This window comes from Mus caroli, unplaced genomic scaffold, assembly GCF_978045245.1.
Source record: "Mus caroli unplaced genomic scaffold, Mus_caroli_1 scaffold_11, whole genome shotgun sequence".
Lineage (NCBI taxonomy): Eukaryota > Metazoa > Chordata > Mammalia > Rodentia > Muridae > Mus > Mus caroli.
The window spans coordinates 60,670,390-60,678,003 of record NW_028227266.1 but is presented as its reverse complement, the minus strand read 5'-3'; the positions used below and the strand labels follow the sequence as shown (position 1 = coordinate 60,678,003).

At 38.1% G+C, this 7,614-nt stretch overlaps 1 protein-coding gene across 2 annotated transcripts in view; it reads left to right on the top strand.

Annotated features, from left to right (window-relative positions):
• The window catches only part of Glce (glucuronic acid epimerase), a 61,197-nt gene that overhangs the window by 28,072 nt on the left and 25,511 nt on the right, over nucleotides 1-7,614 (top strand). For both annotated transcript variants that reach the window (XR_015048968.1, XM_021172518.3), the window contains exon 2: nucleotides 7,137-7,227. The gene's annotated coding sequence lies outside the window, so the exon portion shown is untranslated. The remainder of the gene's footprint in view (nucleotides 1-7,136; nucleotides 7,228-7,614) is intronic.

The window sequence follows — 7,614 nt, the reverse complement described above, 5'->3', positions numbered from 1 at the left end:
GAAATAAAAGCCCTAGCTTTGACCGTAAATCAGTTCTAATCTGTAACAAGATTCTTTAATAAATACATTTCTTGGTTTTGTGGCAAGGAACAAAATGTTTGCAGTTTGGCATAACCTGTCTGTGGTGCTCTCCTGTTAGATAAAATGCTAACTTCTAATTGGTTTGTGGCGTACCTTCCTTTCTCATCAGCTCTCCACACACCTCTTCCCACTCCTTCCTTCCTTATTCTCTTTCCTTTGGCAGTGGATCTCTCTGTGGCCCAGGTTGCCTCATCCTCCAGAGTTTGGGTTTCCAGATAGCCCCCAGCATTTTGTTCTTTTACACATGAAGTTAGTTTTGGTTTAGCCTGTTTTCCTTCCTAAAGGATAGATGTGGGAGTGTGATATAAAAGAGTTAAGAATAGCAGAGCAGTCTATGTGGTGGTACCATACACCTTCAATACCAGAACTTGGTAGGTAGAGATAGGCAGGTCTCTGATTAAAGTTAGCCTGATCTACATATAGAGTTAGCTCACATGTGAGCATCCCCCCCCCCCCCCGCACACACACAGTAATTCTACAAATAATTGTTACTGTATAAATTAGCAAAGTCTCCTCTCTCCCATTCAACAACCAGCAAGGAGTTACACAGTTTAAAACAAAATCAGCAGTGACTTGGAAAGCAGTATTCAACAGTGACGAATCACCAACCCAGAAACAGATTATCTTCTTAGAATGGATGATATATTATAGGCCTTTAATCCCAGCATTGTACTGTGAGTCTGCAGCCAACCTGGTCTACATATCAAATACCAAGCCAGCCAAAGACTACAAAGTAAAATCATGTCTTTCTTTTTTTTTTTTAAGGAGGTATTGCGCGCGCTCCTTACAAGGAGGAAAGGGGAGGAAGAAGAGAGGGAAGAAGCAGCGGTAGTTTCTCAGTATAGCTTTTCTGTAAATGGTCTGGCTTTTAAAATAATGGGATATACTGTCTGTTTGCTTTTGTCTTCATCACATGTTAGTGCACCACTAATCTCAGTGAGCTGCCATTTATTTACCTCTTAAATGAGGAAATTATAGGATTCTCATTAGTTGTTCCAAGACTTTTAAGGGCAGTTATTCTGAGTTTTCTCAGCAATCTCAAAGCAGTAGTGGGGAATTTTAGCAATGTATTGGAGTAAGGATAGATATATGAGATTTATAGATAATCTGCCCAGACAGTAATTTCTATGTTGTCATCACAGAACTTTTAGAGCTGTTAGCAAGTAGCTATAATATAAATTTAAAAAAAGCAAGTTTGCTCTATAATACATAAATGTATAACTATAACATGGACCCTTTAAGACAAAAGGTTCCTTCTTAATTTTGGTACATACTAAGCTCTTTATCTTAAACTCCTTCTTGATTCTTCTGCAATTTAACATTATTAAAAGTTACATTTTTTTGCTGTATACACACACACACACGAGTTACATGTGCATATGCATGTGGAGCCCAGAGGTCAACCTCTTGTATCAATATCTAGGAACCATCCACTTTGTTTTTTGAGACAGTCTCTCACCAACTAGCCTGAAACTCACCAAGTGCACAAGGCTAGCTAGCCACTGAGCCTAAAAGATCCACCTGTCTGTCTCCCTAAGACAGAAATTGCAAACATATGCCAGGAGGATCCGTTTTCTTTTACATGGGTACTGGGAACTGAACTCAAGTTGAAGCAAGTGCTTTACTGCCTGAGGTGCCACTCTATCCCTGTGGATAAATTCTCAGCAGTCTCACTAGTGTGTTCTTATAAGTAGATACAGAGCTTCATTTCTGAAAGAAGGACTTCAGTAATAGTGAATGGAAAATTCATTAGCTTTACTTTGATGCAGATCAACCTCTGCCGAGCTAATGTTAAGGTATTAACTTGGGTGAAGGAAGGCAATTGCTGTCTTTATTTTGATAGAGACAGGTGGTTTAATGTGCTATATATTCTTTAAAATGTGCTTGTGAAATAGGAACTTCTTTTTAGAACCTGAGGGGCTAAGAAACTATAGTATCCTATTGGATTTAATTCATGTGTAAAAGTTCTAATTACATGGCACTTAAAAGAAAAGTAGAATCTTGTGATAACAATGATAATGACAGAGGTCTATTGGTTTTGGGTGCTACCATTTAGTCTCCCCAGTTTAGATTATTTTAAAGTTTCTTATGGTACAAAGCGGTTATCTGGTAACCTTCTTGTCTATTAGAGCTGCTTAAACTTTTTTTCCACTTATAACCCCTTTTTGGCAAAACATTTCATGAGCCACATTTAAAATGTGTACAATTCAGACATTTAATGATAACCATATATTTATTTTAAAACAATTCCTTGATTTACATATACTTTTGCCATTCATTAACGAGGAAAGCAAAGTTGCATACTAATGAGATGTGTATCTTTTTCCTATAAGAACCGTTGTATAATCTTGTATAAATATCTGACACTCCAGGGCACAGAGCATTTTACCTTCATTCAGAGTTGATACGTTTTTTTGATGGTATAGTTATCATTGGTGGAAGAACATCACTTCACATAAATACCTGGTACAAAATGACAGAAGTAGGTTTAGAGTCAGTTCAGAAGTTATTGGAAATTTTGTATACTCCCATCCAAAATACATTTAACATTCTTTAAAAGAAACTCTAAACAATAAGTTCAAACAACAATTGTTTAAATTGTTTAAATAAAATATGGTAGCCCAGTGTAACACAAAGATATACTAATTTGATGCTTCCATGTCGATAAATGATAGGAAAATATTAAAATTCTTTGAGTTCCATGATTAAAACATTGTGTTTCTGTACAAGCAGATTTTTAATGTATATTTAAAGTGTTGTAATTCATAGTGTAATGGTTTAGAATTTGAGCTTAGGTGTTTGAGACAGTGTGTATTGGCATTGCATGACATGAAGGCATGTGTACAATGTGAGTTGTTTTCGGAACCATGGCTGCAGTGAAGTCTGAGAACACTGCTGGAAATACTCTGGGCTCATTGCTTGTTGGGTTTTGAATCAAGCCTTGGTTGTTGCACATGCAGAACCTTTTATTGTTGCCAAAGTTTTTGTGACCTCTGCTTGAGTTATGCAACCACAGATGAGGTCATAGCCCACTCTAAGCAGCTGTGTGTTGACCTTCTTTCCCATCACCTCTTACATCTTCTGAAGGCCAACTCTATTTACTCGCTCATTTCCATGATCATAGGATTTTGTCTGTTTTATTTCTCTTATTAAATGTTTAATTGACTAAATTAAAATATTCAAATGGCTGTTATATAATGGCATTACTGTACGCACTAAACACAGAAGTTTGGTGTCATAGGTCCTACACAACAAAGAACAGGGAAGAAAGAAATACTGATTGAAGTTTTCTTGATTCTTTGGAAAATGGAGTGAAAATCTCTGTGATTCTGAACATTAAAATATAGGAGCTGCTTAAACGCATCCAGTGCCACAGAGGAATAGACAGCTAGGATGTACCAACCCTGGGAGAGCTGTTGGCAGATGTCTTGCATTTTGGGGAGTCTGATTTGGTTATAAAACAGCCTTTTAACAAGTAAATTGAATATCTAGTGAGATTATGTGAAACAATACTATGCACGTGGCTTTCTAATAGGAACTGTATGAATGAATGATGACACTAAACTGACCTTGTTGGATTTTTACAAATACCACATACAGAGAACTTTGGTTAAAAAGAGTTCAGTAACCAATGTAAATCATTTTCCTCACCATGTATTTATGGAGCAAGCCTAAGTTATTGAAGCATACCATTTCATTTCTAATTGAATGTTGTGGGGGTTTTTTGTTTTATTTTTTGAGACAGGGTTTCTCTGTGTAGCCCTGGCTGTCCTGGAACTCACTCTGTAGACCAGGCTGGCCTCAAACTCAGAAATTCACCTGCCTCTGCCTCCCAAGCGCTGGGATCAAAGGCGTGCACCACCACGCCCGGTCTGATTGAATGTAATCCTAGAACAGAAGTCTGCCTTGGGTGAGAGCTATTCCTTACAGACCCTTGTCTTCCATTTGAAGTTAATGCAAATGCAGACGAGAAAAGAATGGCTCTGTGAGATTGTTGCTAATGTTAGCAGCACAGGAGGGAACTGAGTTTGCCTTAAATAGAAGTAGTTGGCTGAATATTATTTTTTAAAATAAGTAGGGTAAAGACTAATCAAAGGATTAAATGATATGAAGAAAGTGTTTGAGACCTGGGGCGGTGTATTTAATTTTATTTCATTATTATACTGTGTAGACACTGATGTTCTGTGACCATATATGAGTAATGTAATACTCATTTGTTGGAAGCTTCTAGGTCTGCTTCCTTAGTGGAGGTAAGATAAACAGCAGAGTAATTACTTGTGAAATCCCTTTCCCACTTAATCAGCTTGCTTTTCCTCACCCTTTTTATTCATATACCTTGCTTTCCCCTGATAATTTTTCCCCAGAATAAAAAAGCAAATGAAGTATTGTTTTTCATTTTCAGAATGTTTTCTATGTAATACCACCCCCTTTTCTACCTATTGTAGAAGTTAGATAGAAAAGTTAGGAGTGTATGTGGGGGATGGCAGTGGGGGGGGGGTGCATATGCATTTGCCAGAGCACCTGCACGTGAAAGCCAGTGGTCTGTATTGAGTGTCTTTCACCATTGCTCTATCTTTCTTTTTGAGACAAACCTCTCACTGCCCCCAGAGCTCACCATTTTGGATAGAGTGGCTGGCCAGAATGCCCTAAGGGTATTCCTATCTCTCCATGCCCCTCCCACAAGCATTTGGATCACATCAGCTTTCTTTTTTTCTTTTAAAGATTTATTTATTATTATATTAAGTACACTGTAGCTGTCTTCAGATGCACCAGAAGAGGACGACAGATCTCACTACAGATGGTTGTGAGCCACCATGTGGTTGCTGGGATTTGAACTCAGGGCGTTCGGAAGAGCAGTCGGTGCTCTTAACCCCTTGCCATCTCTTCAGCCCCATATCAGCTTTTTTTTTTTTTATTTGGCTGCTAGGGATCTAAATTCTGATCCTCATGTCTGCATAGAAGCACTTTACAAATTGAGTCCTATCCCTGTCCCACAAGTCAGTATTCTTTAAAAAAAAAAAAGCTTTTTGGGCTTATTCTATTGTGGTTGTATTGTCTTTGAGCTGGGATTTCACTGTATAGTCCTGTCTGGCCTGTAAGTTGTGATTTTCCTGCTTCGGCCTCACAAGTAAGTGGATTTACAGGTGTATACCACTATGCCAGCTAAGTTTTATTAGTTGCATAAAACTAATAACATTGTTGCTTTAATATCTGAAATTGTCAGAGTTCTATATAGAAACAGAGCTGAAAGAATCAACACACACACACGCACACACACACGCACACACGCACACGCGCACACGCACACACACGCGCACACACGATTTATTAGAGTGACTTACGAGCTGTGATCCTGATAGTCCACCAACAGTTGCTTCCTGATGGAAAGTCCAAGAAACCAATACTAGTTTTGTCCAGGAGGCTGAAGGTCTCAGCTGACCTTCAGTATACATTAGAATTCTGAAGAAGAAGACTCTAATAATAGTTAAGGAATGAATTTGCCAGCTTGAATGAGGGCAAGCAGGCCAAAAATCAGAAGCTTCCTTCTTCCATGTCTTTTCTCTAGACTGCCACCAGAAAGTATGGCCCAGATGTAGGGTGGATCTTCTGACCCTCAAATGATCTAATCTAGAAAAAAAATCCCTCACAGGTATGCCCAGCTGCGTGGACTTTAGTTAATTCTAGAAGTAGTCAAGTTGACAGCAACTTTGGTTTTCAAACTCATTCCCCATTAGTATTCTCCTAGTCTAAGATTCCACATGACTTTTGTGGAATGTCTCCTATAGTCTATAACAGTTTCCTGTCTGTCTTTGCTTTACATTATTATTCTGAGTACTAGCCAGGTGTTCTATAGAATGTATCTCATATGGTTTGTCTGGCACTTTTCCTCATGATTGAATTGTGGGTTTTAGAAACTAGCAACACAGAACCAAAAAATGTCCTTTCACAGTCTTTTCTGGGTGTAAGTACATGAAGGCAGTACTGCTTATAGAAGGTCGTGTTTGCTCTTTTTCTTCTTTTCGGTCATTTATATCAATGTGTACAGTTAATATGTTGATTTATCATTCTATCCAAACAGCACTCCATTTATGGTGGTTAGACCTGAGATCTTCTCAACTTTCTCACAGTATTAAGCAAAACATGCACGTTTTCTGGGTTTTCACTTTCAGTATAATGTTCAGTAAATTACACAAGATACTTAACACTTCATTTTGAAACAGGCTTTTATTAGATGATTTTACCTACTTGTGGTCTAGGTGCATATACACTAGGCTGTGGTATTTGGTAGGCTAGGTGTACTAAGTGTATCTTGTAGGATATTTTCAGCATTGGGCAAATTGTCAGTCTGTAATCCCATCATATTTCATGGTGCACCTACAGTATGATAATTTGCTATAGTGTTGGTCTCCATGTTTAGTGGTCTCTGGGCTCCCCTTTTCCAGTCTCTGATCAGAAAGGTGAAGCTTTATTTGTTAAGGTCCGCTCCCTGAAGCTGTGCTCATCTTCAGGACTCAGCAGTAGGAGGATATAGGAGGGGATGGGGGCAGAACCACATACACACTAAGGATTCCATATATCCTCTTGGAACTGTACACCTCTGACCAGAGAGCAATGTTCCCTTGCCCCTGAGTTTTAGACTCATGATCTTTATTGCTATTGCTCCCACAGATAGCTGGGCTGAAGATGGAGGAGAGGTATTTTTGTGTGTGTGTGTGTGTGTGTGTGTGTGTGTGTGTGTGTTTCCTATACTTTCTTGTGAAAAGATTTACCTTAGTCACAGCTACAACATGAAACTTGTCATTTGGGCTATATACACTTCAGGCTGGATGATACTAGATGAGAACAAAATGATGGCCATTCTAATAGAATGCTTTGCATTCTAGTCCTCTTATAGGATCTGCCTATTGCCATTAATTTTTAGGGTTCCCATGTATTCTATTCTAGGCATTTATGTCTTAGAGCTACATTCAGTTGGTGGGACAGTTGAAGTGTTGTATTTGCTATATTTTATCTGCAACTAGAATCTTGCTTAAAGGTTTTTCAATTTTTTCTAGGAATTTAACAAGAAACTGAAGTTTTGATTCAAAAATTTTTTGAATTGAAGTCAGAAATGTACTAAGATTTTGATTCTTTCATTTGATTAAGGTAAGATTATTTAATAAAATGTAATTGTACCCTGACATGTTTTCAAACATACTTTAATGTTTATTTTATTAAAACATTTTTATTTCTGAGTCTCTAGAGATTTGTACTTAAAAACATTTTTGTGGGTTCTTAAAGCATTTTATATTTGCTTGGCATACACAAAGCCCAGGGTTCCATCCCTCATACCACTTAAACCAGATGTGGTGGGGGGACACCTATAATCTCATTATGGAGACAGAGGCAGGAGGGTTAGAAATTCAAGGTAATCCTCGGCTCCTTGCAGCTTGGAATCCTCACTGGAGTACATGAGATCCTGTCAACAGAAAGTAGGTAGTAGGAGTCCTTTACCATTTAAATGACTAGTGTGTCTTTAAATAACAACTACCA